This window comes from Chinchilla lanigera, unplaced genomic scaffold (genome assembly GCF_000276665.1).
Source record: "Chinchilla lanigera isolate Chin_1 unplaced genomic scaffold, ChiLan1.0 scaffold00020, whole genome shotgun sequence".
Lineage (NCBI taxonomy): Eukaryota > Metazoa > Chordata > Mammalia > Rodentia > Chinchillidae > Chinchilla > Chinchilla lanigera.
Window position 1 is genome coordinate 26,556,913 of NW_004955421.1, and position 15,986 is coordinate 26,572,898.

General features: G+C 41.8%; 1 long non-coding RNA gene across 1 annotated transcript; it reads right to left on the minus strand.

The window, feature by feature from the left end:
* Positions 1–340: 340 nt before the first annotated feature.
* Positions 341–15,586, minus strand: LOC102014057. Its single transcript, XR_260831.2, has 5 exons — positions 15,498–15,586; positions 14,880–15,051; positions 13,611–13,703; positions 9,192–9,411; positions 341–814 (listed from the first exon to the last, which is right to left on the minus strand). It is a non-coding gene; the product is annotated as an uncharacterized LOC102014057 (long non-coding RNA).
* Between the last annotated feature and the right edge of the window lie 400 nt (positions 15,587–15,986).

Here is a 15,986-nt window from a genome sequence, read left to right on the forward strand (position 1 = left end):
ATGAAAATGAGAAATTATTGAATGCTTATCTTCAGGGTGCTGGAATAATGTTAATGTAAAATATTATAACATGAAAATATCTTCCAAGAATGAGAGAATGATACAGGAAAAATACTTTTAGGCAATCAAAAACCAAGTTTTTCTCTGCATGATGTCATTAAAAGAAAATTCTACCTTGTATAATCACTAGTAAGAAGTAATGTGCTCCAGATGAGAGTCATACAAGAGCTGGGATGAAATAGAAAGAAAAGAAAATGATAAAGGTGCAGGTAAATCTAAATGAATACTGACCATATAAGCCATTATATCCGTACAACCTTATAGCACTAAAAACGTAACAGAATACTCTTAGGCTTTATTAGTAGTTTAACAGAATGTTACAATGTTAAAATGTTCAAGTTACATAATCTGGCTGAACTCTAATCTGTTGATTAATTCTACAATATGATAAAGTGCACACTAAGCTTTTAAATGTAGTTGCTGAATGTATCAGTTTCATAGCATTGCATGATAAATTATAGAGGACTTAGCAGCTTTAAACAAATATACGTCACAACATCCATGGGGCCAGAATTCCACAGATATTAAGTGGGTCCACTGGGCAGGCTAAAAGCAGAGAGGAGCTGGTGCTGCTATATTTGAGGCTGAGTGTCCTCTTGCTAGCTCGCTCTTCAGAAAGACTCAGTTCCATGTGGTTGTAGGACTGAGGTGCTTAGCTACCAGAGGCCACCCATCGTTCCCGATGCGTGCCACTCTGCGCACCGTGGTATCCAGGCATGTCCAGGGTTCTCACAGTTATTCAGCTCCTACAGGACTGTAAAAGAATGTAAAATTAATAAGCAAACATAAGGGGAATATGAAAAATTTAAATATTTTATCAACCTGTTGTAAATGAAATGTTCAAATTTAGAGGAACAGTCTTATAAGCTTAGAACAAAAACTGAAAAGTGAGTGGATGTGTACCCATATCAAATATATTCAGTTTTTAATTAAAATCCTTTGCAAGTTCAGATACATTAATCAGTGAATTCTTCCAAAGGCTGAAGGGGAAAATAATACCAAGCTCTTCTGGATAATATGAAAAATGTTCAAAACTCTACCTCGCTTTGTGAGGACAGCAAAATGATCTTGGAAGCAATGTACACTGCATTCTTGCCTGGAAACTGATTCTCTCCTTGACTGTTGTCAGCTGATGTTTTTCAAGTGAATCAGCCCTTCCATGAAATTTTTTTGTTTTTAGTGTTCAAAAGAGCTACATTCTCCAAGGTCACCCCACTTCAGGGAAACCTCAATCAGAGTTTGGGCTGTTGACCTGCACAAAGGGTGAGCCTCCTGGCTGTAATAAAGAATAATGCTGAGGGGTCGTCCTAGCCCAAGAATCCCTTGCCCCTGGCCTCTGTTATGGATGTAGCACAAGAGAATTCCTCCTCTTTTCCAGACTTTCTGTCTCATTTTCCCCAGAAGTGTAAATCCATATCTGGACATCTCTTTTCTGGTCAATCATATCTAAAATAATAATCTTGATACCAAAGTCTTTCTTAAAAAAGATCCAAAAACTATCAACCACGTAAGAAAACAATTTATAAATTGGATTATTTTCAAACTAAGATGATTGGTTCATTAAAGGAATAAGGAGAGTAAGAGAGCAATCTATAGAATACAGTAGAGCCAGTGCCCATCGCTGATACATTCTGAAATTGTGAGTTGACCTGCTGACTAAAACTTGCAATTCCTAAATCAGTACTCACAGAGTTACTGTGGCCATTCACAGACATGCTCAGAGCACAATAAAATTAAAATGTACATTATTTACAGAGTTTACAAATGTTTGAGCATCATGTTTGCTTGGATTCATATAATAAAATGTGTAACGTTTTAATAGTCTTGGTATTTTCTGAGAAAATAACAGGAGTTATAAAATAAAATTCTTGCGGAAAAATAAACTTCAGAAAGATTTTAAAACTATCACCTTCCACTCTGGCAGCTTTTGTCAGGATTTCCTTGGATCTGCAATCTGCTTTTCTCTGCTACACCCTTGCTCAAGTAGTTCCCTACATGCCTGTATTCACGGCAATGTTTAACCATCCTTCTCACCCCATGTGAAAACATCGCTACCCCCTTACAGTTTTTTCTGGCTTCCTTTTGAGGAGCAATTCTGCTTCTGAGCTCACTTTGCAGACTTTTAGGTCCATATACTATTGGCCTTTCTGTTCTACTATATATATACATACTGGGAATCGAACTCAGGACCTTGGACTTGCCAGGCAGGCGCTGTGCCCCTGAGCTATATCCCCAGCCCTTTATGTGTGCACTCTCTCTCCCAAAATAGATTACAGATTCCATCCAGAAGAGGCAGCACTTATTCCCCATTAGTACCTATTTTACACAGCAATTTAAAACCTAAGATGCACTCAATAATACTTAAAGAGTAAGTTGTAGTCATCTTCTCGGATATGAAAAACAACCAAAAGAAAACGGGAACAAGCAGGACATAGACCACCCCAGCAACAAAAGGAACTAAGCAAAGTAATGGCACAAGCGACGAGGACGTTGTGTGATAAAATGAAAGAAAGAATTACTGTCTGAAGCTCCTTCCCTCCACATCCTTTTCTGTTTCACCTACATTTCTTTGGCTTTCACATTTCTCCCTGCCGTTAACTGTTGTCCTCATCCATTTTACGTTGCTATAATAAAATGCCATAGAGTGGGTCATTTATAAAGAAAAATATGAAGGTGGCTGTGGTCGTCAAAGCTGAGACATTTAAGATCGGAGTTCCCTCCGGTGCTGGCGTCCTTGCAGCGTCCTCACGCGGCAGAAGGACTCGCAGGCCAGGGGAGCGCGGGAGCCCGGCTCTCTGTCTTTTCTTGTCACTGCACTGATCTCATCCCAGGGGTCCTGTTGTCATGAACTCTCTACCCCTAACCACTCCCCCCTGCCCCAGTTCTGGATATCGTCAACATGTGAAACTGAGGATCGAATTTCCACTTGCGAATCTCCGGGAGGCGCCTTCAAACTACGGCCGCCCCGGATCTGCTGTCCCACCTTCTGCACCCCTCTGGCCTAGGCTGAGGCCCGGCCCACCTTGACCGCGGCCATTGGTAGGCCTGCGCCTGTGTCATCTTTAGCCATGAAGCACGGCGTGACGCCAGAGCCCAGACACCACCTAGTTCAGTCAGAGACCAGGAATGTTCTAGCTGTCTGCAGAGAGACACTTTTTGTTTTGACAGCAGACTGACTGACAACCCACTCTCCACACCACAGTATCACTCGGTAAAACTATCCAAGAGAAATCAGTTGATAAGAGCAATCTCTCTGAAAAACAGTTGAGCCTTCAGAGAAACTTGACCTGTTTCTTATATTTATCCAGTAGATGAATACTCTTATTTTCAGTTTATATATATAAATATACTATTGAAAATTTTAAATTTCAAGTGGATGTGTCACTGGTCTGCTGGAAAACAGAAAAAATACTGCAGCACCTGATAGAGTGCCTGAGGTAAAAGGATAATTGTTAATTGATAATGATGTTCAAAGCAGTGTTCTCCCTCAGTGTTGTGCAAATACACTGTCCTGTGCTCTAGAGACAGCTGTTTGCATCATGCCAACAGCTGGAGCTATGGTACCCTGTGGGCAGCATCAGATCACTTCCTGGGCCTCGCGGTTCCCAAGAGAGACTAGTTATCATCTCCTGCTGCAAACAAGGACACATCAAGGGATATCATATAACAGAGGATGAATAATTTAGTGGAACCATCCAAATTATTTCAGGCCCAAGCCCTCAGAAATAGAAAAAAAAAAGTCTTAACTTCCATGATGTCGCGTGCTGATCAAATGCACATGTCATCCATGACTCGTCATCATTAGCACCGTGGTTACTGCTGTCATCAGAAACGTGGAATGCACAGCGGCAGTGCCTGAACTTGGTGACAGGCCCCGGGTGGGCTGCAGGGCCAGTCTTCTCCCTCGTGGCCCAGGTCTGCCCTTCTCTTTGCCTTCTGTGCAATTGCCCCAGATCAACCCATGAATGCACATGAAAAATATTCTTAAAAGCTCAAGAGTAACTTCATATTTTCACTCCTACAGAGCTTCTGTATCTCCGGTTCCACTCCCTTCTTTGTCAGTGACACCAGCATTCATGGGGCAGAACTTGGGACTGACTCTGCATTCTCCTCACCCCACTCCCAGACCAGAATTTCTGGTTTTTCATCCAACTCCTAAATCTGTGTTACCTTCATGGTTTTTGTTATCTTCAATTGCCAGCACTTCAGTTGTTTCTTACTGAACTTACTGTGAATATCTACCCCTTTCTTTACACTCTTCCAATCTACGCACTTTACCAAACATTAACAATAATTTCTGTTGGTAACTTACACAAACCACTGCATAATTTCCCTTTGGCCTTAGGATCTGTCTCAGTTCCTCCCCCACTGTTGAGACACAATACTCAACACCCACAAGTTAAAAGAGGAGAGGTTTATTAGCCCACAGCTTATAGAAGATTCATTCCATAGCCAGCTGGCTCCTAGGTGGGGTGGCACAGCAGAAGGGCATTGCAGAGGAGGAATAGTCCCTGGCAGAGCAGGCAGGAAGCAGCAAGCAGGGAAGTCTGCCTTCTTTTACTGTCTCTTTATATTGCATTAAGGCTACAAACCTATTGGTTGGTGCCATCCACACCCAGGGTAGACCTTCATTATCCACACCTAGCATTATGCTAAATCAATTTAATTGTCACATACCCTAGATCAAGCCACTCCAGAAAGCCCCACCTACCTATGGACTTTGGGGGGACATCTAGTCACAAGCTATAACAGGATAGAAGCTCAAGTCCTGTATCACAATATGCAAAAGCCTTAGTCACCTGACTCCCAGCATCATCTACTGATCTCCAGCATGTAACTTTTCTGCTGCAGTGGTGCTGAACTACTTGGATTTTCCAAAATGGGTCAAGTGTCACAGGCTCCAACCTCCACGTGTGGGGAACGAGGGAGTAATTTCATTCCCACACGCTTCCTTTCTGCCTGAAATGTAATTGTCCTCCCCCTCGCTCCAGCTCACCTCTGCCGAAGAAACATCAGCTCCTCCCGAGCCCAGCACAGAAGTCACCTCTTTCAGACACATTTCCTGACACCTTGTGCTCAACTCTCTGCTGTTTTTACACTGTCACCTGTTTCCTTGGTCATTCTTCCATGTCACCCAGTTCTGTTATGCGTGCACTGCATGCCAGGCTCCTCACCTACAGTAAACCGTTTACTAGAAACCAGGGGCCTTGCCTTGTCTTCTGTTTATCACCAGCAACTCACACAGTCCCTGACATCTATTAGGCGTCAAGTAAATACTTTTAACTGAATACTGTTGAACTGAGCTGAATTACAATCTGGTTTCCAAGAGAATATATCCAAATAAAGACTCCAATTCAAAGCACCAAGTGAGAGATTAGAGTTGCTCAAAAGACAGCAATTACTCTGGGCTAGGGAAAGTTGGATGAAGCAGAACATTGGTAGAATCCATTCTATATTTCATGGTCTTCTGTGATCATTGCAGTCTTCACTGAGTTACACTAATTGGGGAAGTGGCTGATTCAAAAGCACCAGGATAACATCAGCAGACTCCTATTCTAATGTATAGTGTATTCCTTAAACCTTTGGAAAGCCAAACAATGAAGCTGCAATGTTGACCTCCATGGGGAAGGAATGAGAGGAGTAATTTCATTCCCGCAATGATAGAACGCTCGGCATTCTTTTAACATTAATTTTTATTTTGTTGTAATAACCATCCCTCCATTCCTACCATGAAAGACTTTTGCACTAATCAGCAGAATAATTAATATTCCAGTCCTAAGTACTTTCCTTTGGCTTACAGTAGCCAGAGAAAATAAGTAGGAACTTGTGTAGCAATTTTACCATGAGGATATACCAAGGAACAGCTGTCAGGCCCAAGAGGCATCCTGTGAGACAAATTGCCACTCCGGGCCATAGAAAATTAATACACACTTTTCTGGCAGTTTGGGAGAAACCTGTGCCCCTTTCTAGCTTTCAACATTTTAGCAAAATCAAATTCCAGTTTCAGAGCACCTTGCTAGAAAGTAGTCTTTAACATACAAAAAATTTTATGTATATCTTATATATCATGTTATGAAGTATGCATACATTTCAGCATGACTAAATTGAGCTAATTTTTACCAAATTTTTATGTTGGAAACACTTAAAATTTTCTCCCTTAGCAATTTTTTAAGAAGTTAATAGATTGTTGCCAGGTGTGGTGGCACATGCCTATAACGCCAGCACTCAGGAAACTGAAGCAGGAGGATTGGCTGAAGATTTGAGGCCAGTCTGGGCTCCACTGTGAGTTCAAGGTCAGCCTGAACTATATAGTGAGACTCTATCTCAAAAAAAACCCATAAAGACAAAAACAAACAGAATATAATAAATTGTTATTAGCTATACAGATCTCTTGAAATTTTCCCTAATAGCTGATATTTTGTATCCATTGACTTCTTCCTAAAGCTCTCCCCTCCACCTACAATCCAGCCCCTGGTAGCGACTATCTTACTGCCTGCTTCTGTGAATTCAACATTTTTAGATTTCCCACATAAGAGAGATCGTGTTGTATTTGTCTTTCTGTACTGGGCTTATTCCCCTTAACATCATGTCCCCCAGGCCCGTCCACACTCGTGCTCTGCTATTTCATTCTGGCTCACTGAACACAAAGCTCATCGAAAGAACAGAGTTTTCTACTCAACCATCAAATAGATCTCTAAAGAGTAGTACAAGCTAAGAAATATATGGCATATAATCTTCATTTTAGATACATAGTTATTTCTGTGGTTTAGCTAAATGAGCAGCATATACCTTCTTCATTTCCCGGCGACTGAAAAGAACAGTTGGATATTGTAAGAAAAGTGTTCCCTTGTTAGACCCAAAGAAAGTATTTCCAAATGGTCTTCCGATCCATAAAGACCCTTCCCCTCCTTCAGACCTCTGTGTTCCAGGGCTCAGAGTTCTCTTCTCTGCCTTCCACATCCAATTCAAACTTCCTACCTCCAATACTGCTGACTGGCTCATTATTGGACACACAGAGCCCATGCGCCTCAGCTAGTGATATTTTTCCTCAGAGGCAGCACAGCCGGGTCTCATGTGAGGCAAACCCCTTCCTCCTGGCAGCATGACTCCAGTTTTGACTCCAGATACCATATGTATTAGTTAGGGTTCTCCAAAATAGGTTCAGTATAAAATATATGTATGATTATGGGAGACATTTCTGAGGTAAGCTTGCGAGCTCAGAAGCAGAAGACTCAGCATGGCCATCTGTGGGATCAGAGGTAGAAGAACCCTGAACGGCCGTCTCACAGTCCAGAGCCAGAATCCAGTAACAGCCAAAGCCTGAAGGCCTCGCAGGTACTGTAGCATCACGGGTGTGAGTCTGTGCTGCCGGCCAAGGAGTCTGCACCAAAACTTCCGAGTCTGCGCTCGAAGGCTGAACAAACTGGCGCCCAGTGTCCAAAGGCGATGGGGAGGATGGGAGATGAAAACAGCGTACTTCCTTCTTTCCCTTTTTATTCTGCATGAGGTGTAAGTCTATTGGTTGGTACCAGCCACACCCAGGGTTAGTCTCCTCCCCTCAGCTACCTGTCAATCATACTCAGACACAGCCGGAACTTACTAACCCGCCAAGCAGTTCTTGCGCAAGCCAAGTTCACACGTTACAACTAATGATCACACCAGAGCAGCATCGTTTTAAGAGTACCGGTTCTTTTCCAGGCTCGTCCACCTTGAAAGAACCATCACACAGCTGTAAGCGTCTTTTTCCTTGTCCTGAGGGGTGGAAGTGTGTGCTCTGATCAGATTACCTTTACGGAAAATATGGTTCATCCCTTTTTCCACCTCACGCCCAATCAAAGAGGAAAAATGTGTCCAGCTTATATTATCATGTTAATCTTGTACAAAAAAAGGTTTTAAAATTTTACTACTGATATATCTGAAGAATATATTCAGGAAGTGAATATATTTTATAAATACATTTTTATATATATATGTATATATTCAGGGGATGAATACTATTTTCATTCATTAAAACCATATACACTGAAGGACGTTGGAAAGACTGACTCAGAGTGGAATGCTGGGTTCCCAAGCTCACAGGCGTATGGAGAAGTTAATTTAGACGAGCTCAGAGTAGAATGTAAGGTGAGACATATCCAGTTCCCAAATGGAATGTTGTGTCTTTCTGTAAGAGATCCAGGAGTACCGACTTCACTTAGTCAGTAGACTTAAATCTTAGGTGACTATGTTGGGTTAAAGGGCAAACTAACAGGAAGGAATGTGTGGTAACTATTTCCCTTCTAGTACTAAATGCACACCAAAAACTTAGTCTTCAAAACACAAACCAGCATTACTACATTGCAAAGCAGATGGTGCTTTTGCAAAGTGTTCCATGAACACTCTATCTCTGACGGGTCACTTTGAGGAACATAAAGCCTGAATTTCATTTTCTCCTCTCTTAACACTAAAGTCCTCCCGTGTTGTACATTTTGAGTGGTGAATGCACTACAGAACTCATGGTTATTAAAAAAATGACCTTATTGCCATAGAGAGAAACATTATGTTACCACAGAATCTGGACAAAAACTTCTCAGAAATTTTCCTTGACATCCTACAGTGGATGTACTATCAGATAGCCCAGCTTCACCTAGTGTTTCTGGTTACTTATTATTAGGATATTTTATAAGTTGTGGGTAATAATTATGCAATGGTATTATTTTTATTAAAGTATAAATAAGTGATTGAAAAAAAGTTATTAGAGCTTCTAAAATTGCTTCTGGGCTCTTCATTTGTTCACTGGTTCCATAGACGTCGGGAGAACATCTTTGATATTCACGTCGAGGGCAGTGGGTGGGATGAGGGGCGTGAGGGGAGCAAAGCTGAGTGCCAGCTTAGCGTACAGCCATACCACCCTGAATGCACCTGGTCTCGTCTAAGGACCAACTTAGTCTGCTTCAAGGCTTTTGCAACAAAATGGAAGGAATCATCTAGAACACAGAGATCACTAGGATAGGAGGTGGGGCATCAGATGTACTGAGAAAGGTGCTCACAAAGTGATCTGAGTTTAGAGGATGAGTCACTCACATCTAAGGAGTAACAGTAAATGCAGTGGAGGGTACCATATTTGAATTAGACCTCAACAAGTTACTTACCTTATTACAGTTAACTCTCAGAATGAAGATACAAAGGATAGTCTAAAAAGGAGGCTGAAGCAGTCAGAGGGTAATTCCATCAGCTCCAGAGGGTCCATACACTTGTTCTGTGGAAATCTGCATGGAATTACTGTGTGAGGAGCATCCCCAGCTCTCATCAGAGTCTCAAAGGGGCTCAAACCCTGAGAATGTCGAGGTGCCCTCTGTTATCAGTCATATTCTGGGAATAACAAGAATCAAAATTGTTTAATATGCAATGCACATTTTACCCTATGAAAAGTTAAGGCATAGACAATATCATCAAACAGGCTAAGTATAGTGATGCATGTCTATAATCACAGCATTCTGGGAGGCCAAGACAGAGGAATGCAGATTAGAACCCAATCTGGGAAATTTGGTAATTTAGGGTGACACAGTAGCAAAATAAAAAGGGCTGAGGATGAAGCCCAGGGCAAAGTCCCTGGGTTCAAAAGAACCTAAGGAAAAAAAATCAACAAACAGTAAGATGATAAAGAAACAGTTTCAACCCTTTCATTGTTTAAAGTGAGGAAAGGGAACTCTGAGTGATATGTCTTGTTCAAAATCACAGAGCTCACTATTAGAGCGGGGTAAGGCTGATTTTCAGGAAGCCTTTCCAGAGCACATGTGAATAATGGACTTTACATACTAGGCAATAGGGAGCTATGAAATTGTTTTGGACAAAAAGCATACACAGATGATATGTTTGGAAGAACTGTTAGTTGGACTGTAAAGGGCAGAACTTGGGCTCCAGAAGGTCAGTGGAATGCACTGCAGTGGCTCATGCAGAAATAAAGACAGTCTAAAGCTGAATGGTAGTACGGAGAATGAGAAGGGGACAGTGGACTTCACAAAGCTCAGTGAAAGTGACAGCTATAGAATGCAAGAAGGATCAGCCGTAAACATTAAGGGGGACTGAGGAGAGACTGGTTTCAGCAATGATTGGTACATCTAGAGTCTTGGAAAATGGGGAGAGCACAGCAGAAATGTGGGACCCAGAAGAAGAACCAATTTTACCGTAAAAACGATATTTGGTATTGATACAGACAGTTGATTAATCAACTCTCTGTTGAATTTACAACTCTACAGTTAATTTTCAAAGGGGACTTTGCATCAGCCCAATGACCTCATGGTCAAAGCTGACATTTTGCTTTACTATCTTCCTAATACTGCACACTCTGTGTAAGAAATCAAACTACAGTTAGCTGTGTCTATCTAATGGCTTTTATAGCATATGCAGTTTGGTAAAAATCAGAGTAATTGTTATCTTGCCTATAGGATCACAAGTATGTATTACTATGCTAAACCATGATACTAATTGCATACATACTGCATAGGCTTCTATGTGGTACTAGTGACTATTATAGGTACATTCTGAATAAGATGCAAACAAAAAGTAAAACCTGGTCCTGAGCTATCAGTAACTGCCAGTTTAGAAGAGTTGTCAGACAAGAGCAGTCACTCCTTTCTCACTGACACTCCACTGTTTAAACCTAAAATTCTGGAAGCCTTGTAAAATATACATGTTCCCTTTGCTCTTCTCTTAAAAATAGTTTTACCCTGTTACAGCGTGGAGGCAGGTAGCATCGGCTAAAATTAACACAAAGTTTGTCACCGCAGAATATAAAGAAACACTTGTAAACTTGTTCCATCAGCTTTTGCAGTCATTCTACATGAAATCGATGGCAGTCTTTGACTGCAGAGTGAAAAATCAAATTTTGGTCTTATGGGGGTGTGTTCTGCATTTCCACAGTAATCTGATAAGGATGCTCAGAGCACCTGATTATTCTTAGATCTATTTCTGTGCAAACACATAGGACTTGACAAGTTCACTACCCTTTAAATGCTCTAATTTGTATCCTATACGAAAGGGACACTGCCTCCATATTCTTGAAATTCTACTTCAGTTTCTGTCACTCTGTGCAAACTTTTTCACCTTCTATTCCTGTTGGCGGTAAATGTTCTTTTAGCTACATTTTTTTAAGGTTAGAGTGGGATTGAATGATTCAAAATGAAAAGATAAATCCAAGTTATATTCCAGTGACTATGCGCTCTCCCCCACCCCATTCCTCTCTCCCCTTCAAGCTGCTGGACTCTGAACAGGTTCCAGCCTTTGTCTGAGACCCTAGAGCACTGGGCCAACAGCTGGTACATGTCATAATTACTTTCCAGTGGGCCTGTGCTGAAAGCATCCAGGAATAATGAGGTTTGCCTGGAAAATTATTATTAGCACATCTAAAGATTGAAATCAAGCTTTGTGTCTTCTTATTCTAAAGTGTTAAGTATGTTAATGAGATGGCCAAGAAAATGCGGAGAACCGTCCTGCTGCAAGTGTGAACGGCACAGCAGTGGAAGGCTGGGGAAGGACAGAAGCATGTGAATTGTGAAGACAGGCAGTGTCATCGCTGGCAGGCAAGAGCTGCTGAATGACCCTCCCTGACGCCTGGAGTGGGAGTGGAAGAACACATCTCAGGGCGCTAAGTCAGTGCCATTCATAGCCCTTCTTCACGCGTATTCCTAGCAGGGCTCTGTAAGCGTAAGGCTTCCCTCCTCTGCTGGGGCCGGTGAGGAGCAGCTGAGTGCAGCGGAAAGGGGAGGAGTGTAGTCCTAAGGGAAGTTAGGGATCTGGGGTGAGAGGCCTTACAGGCGAGTCACACTGCACTTGTAGTCACTCATTTTTTATGTAAACTTGAGTGTTACTTTTCCTGTTGTTAGCCAACTTGCCCTGGCACAAAAATGGGGATAATGAGCAACCCCATCTGAAAGGACTGGGCTGGCCTTCGCCTCGCGGTTCCTCCCGACTTCCCTTCTAATCATGTGGCCTGGTGGCTGACACGACTTCTGTGATGATTAAATGAGGTGATCTAACTTTAAAGCTCTTGGCAGAGCGCCTGCTTCTTACAAAGCCCTCAGTACCGCAGCTGCTGCTGCTGCTGTTGTTATCCACCCTAAATTTCTGAAATGCTGTGAAGCCATCTCTTGTAGAAATCTCTCATCTAGTAATGCAGCACATTAAGCCCTGTCCACACTGATGCATCTTCCTTCCCCACCAGTCTGTTTCTGTGTGTCTTTTTTTTTTTGTACTGGGACTCAAACTCATGACCTCAAGCTTACCAGGCAGGTGCTTATGCCTCTGAGCTACATCCCCTGCCCCTGTTTCTGTGTGTCTAACCCACTGTGCTCCAGCATTGCCTACCTGGAGCCCACTGCCATGACTGTAGCATATAACGAGTACCTCATTGACTGGCTCTCCCTCCACTTTGCACAGTTACTTCTGTCCGTCTTTTCTGCATCTTCCCATCACCATCTTCTCAAGAAAAACCCATCAATGTGCGTGCTGTCCCCTGCCCGTAGGAATCATTGTCTTCTATGTCACCTTCCTCCATTGTTAAATAAAGATAAACTGAGGAAATGCAATTAGACTTTAAGAAATATACTTACAAAAGAAAATCTTCTACAGAGACAATGCATTAGGCCATTTTTAATTTTTGCACATAAAGATATAATTTGCTACTGAGACTTAAATTTGTTTAAAGAAAAGTAGCTAATGGGTCCCACTTTTACACAAGTATTTGTGCAGATCAAGTTTCCTAAAAGTGGATCATTTATCACTTAAGTTGGATCAAGGAAACTGTAATTTGTTTATGTGCTTATGGACGTGTATTTTATCCTACTAAGTTTATAATCGTGTAGAAGAAATTGTATATAAATATTACAGTGTAGTGCAGAAAGTTGGTCATAAGAGATGTCCAGCCAAAGTGCTATGGGAGCGCTGAGAATAAATAACAAATTCCGCAATACAGAATCAGGATCAGCTTCTCATAAAGAGGATGAGCTATGTCTTGAAGGATGTATATATGCAACCATGGCTTAACAAACCCTGACTACATTACAATATGTAGTACATATAATCAGCAGATTTATCTACATTTCACTGTGAAACTCCCATCCTGCCATGCCGTAGCTGTTTTTTCTTTCTATCTTTACTCTGAATATTTCAAAATCAACTTATTTGATAATGGCTTGAATTTATGGTTATTTTCTTTGGTCTATAACAAATATCAGCAAGTATGTTCTCTAAAGAGCCACATAGTAGAAATTTTCAGCTTTGAGAGCCTGTACACTCTCTGTTGGAACAACCCTGCTCTGGTATTGAAGCATAAAAAGCAGCCAGATGATGTGTGCAATATGTACGTGGATATGCTATAGAAAAACAAAACAACGAAAAAAAACAGCCCTACTTAGAAGAGCAGGTAGTGGTCAAATTTGCCCTATGAATGTGAGCCCTGGTCTATAGCACAGGTTTACTCATATCCATCCAAAGGAAATATTCCTACATTCTGATACTCACAGAAATGGCACTGTAAAAAACACGGCATTCTGAGCTGTGCAAACACCCACCTGTCAAAAACAGACCTGAGATTTCACCATATTTGCAAGGAAACGAGTTAGCTTGACACAGTTGCATGGCTACTGGCACGAGACACCTGCCTCCTGGGTCAGAGACAAAGGACAATTTATTACTCACGGTAATCGCAGAACCAGATTGTCAGCGTTTCTTGTCAGCTCCCCAAGCCCTTTTGCCATAGGGCAACACAAAGACAGTTAATAACTGCATGCACCTCTCATTGCATTATAGTAAAGAACCCTGAGCTGAGTGAACAGGAACCTTCTATCATAAGCAATAAGCTTTCCTGACCCTCGCCCTAGCAGGAGACATTAGCTTTATTACACTGGATAGGAAGCCCGCCTGCCCTTGTTGTAGTGGTAGACACCATCTCTATTCTCTAATGCTTTTCTCTATACAAAAATCCTTGAATAGATAATCCAGGAAAAGGGCATTTAGTCTTCTACCTAGAAGAGGTGCGGAAATGGCAAAAACTCACAGACAATTACCCCAGACTCGTAAACCATAGTCATGTTCCTACAAGCCTTCAAAGTATTGATTAAAAAAAAAAAAATACAGGGCAATACTCACCACAGTTAAATGCCTACAGAATTTAACAAAACAAGAACAAAAAGTTCAGGAATAACAAAAGCACTCTTAGATTTTTAATTCAAGGCCCCAGCTAATGAACAATTGATAGACATTGTCTCTATTTCAACTCCAGGTCATGGCTCCCACCTTTGGAACCATATTCTTTTAAAGGTAATTCCATTACATGAAACTATTTCACTGCTGCTTATTTATGCCCCAGGTTTTTAAAGTTTCGTACATGTATGTAAACATGACTTACATGTGTGTGCGTGTGTGGAAAGGACCCCTCGTGTATTTAGGGGAAGTTGCAAGGGAAAGTGGAAAATGCGCACTGATCTGGAAGTTGAAACGGTTTACATTTTAAATAAATTTATGAGAATTTCAAAAGTTTTTATGAGATTCACCCTCAGAATTTCTTTTTAAATTTAGAGTGTCCAAGAATTCAAATTGGCAGTAATCCCATGTACAGGGCAAGGAGTGACGCAGGCATTCCCATTCTACAATGCTAGGGAAGGGAGGTAGACTTGGAGAGTGATCAGAATAAGGCCCAAGACTAAGTGCAAACAAAGTTTCCATTTTAAATACTATTTTTGAGCCCAAAACCCCACATATTTATTACTGAACCCACCTGCTAGTGAGGAAGTACAAAGACAAAGGAAAAGTTCATTGCTTTCCCAGTAAGAGCCGCTAACCTTCCGGGTAGCAGTGACCTTTCAGTTTAAAGCTGTGAGGCGCCGGGGACCTTCCAGCAGCAGCGGCCTGTGAACCGATTCCTCTGTTGCTCCTCGCAGACCCAGCCGGCTCTTCTGGGCGTCGACTCTGGGAGTGGCACCGGATTGCTTCTCCATTTTCCGTCTGAATGCCCTGAGAGTGAAAGGATTCTTCTTTTACTTCTCGGGCCGGAATCCCTTGATCCTCAAAATCTTGTGAGACAACACAGTGAGGACAAGAGAAGTTTCACAAGCGATGAAAGGAGACAAGGGAGAGAGCTCTGTTCAACACTTTTTCATTGATAACCTAAATGTTGACCAAGATATCAAGCCTGAAGTGAAACATGTGAATTTTGTTCCTATATTCAGTTTTTTGGCTGTCATATATTGGTAAACAACTTACTAGGTCCTGTGGAGAACACAGGATGCAAGACCACAGACTCCAGGACACACACTGACACACACTGACACACACACACCCACACATGCATACATACATACAGCAGAACACACAAACGTGAAAGCAGCTTGGCCCGTGGTGAGCAGCACGTTAAGAGCTAAGAAGCGAGAGGGAGATGCCCTGTGCTACCGGGCTCCCACCTGTTTTGAGCAATTTACTGAATAGGAAGAGAAAGGGGATGTGTGTTTCCATTTCAAAAGATTTTCTCCTTCTTTTTAATGCATTATCCCTCTGGGAATCTTCTACCTGAAGCTGTCATTTTTTAACTAGGGCAGTTGAAACTAAAGGTTGCTGATTCATTTGACAGAGCGAAGTTTGTCCCCTCCCACGCACAGACATATTTCAAGTGTGTCCCTGTTTATGCATATGGACAAGGGGATTTCAGAAAAAGATGCTCTAGATGCAGCTCGTTCATGCCTCGCAGAGATGCTGGAGATGATTTGGCAGAGAGGAAATGACACCCTGGCAGGAAGCAGGTTTTAAGTTTTATTTCCACCACGCTGGTACTTCGTTCCAGTTTTAGAAACAGCGTGGTGTCAGTCACATTTAAATCAAATGAAAGCCTGAATTTTTCATATTAATTAAAGTTCAATGGATCCCTTATAAAGAATACATGAAAAGATCAGCAG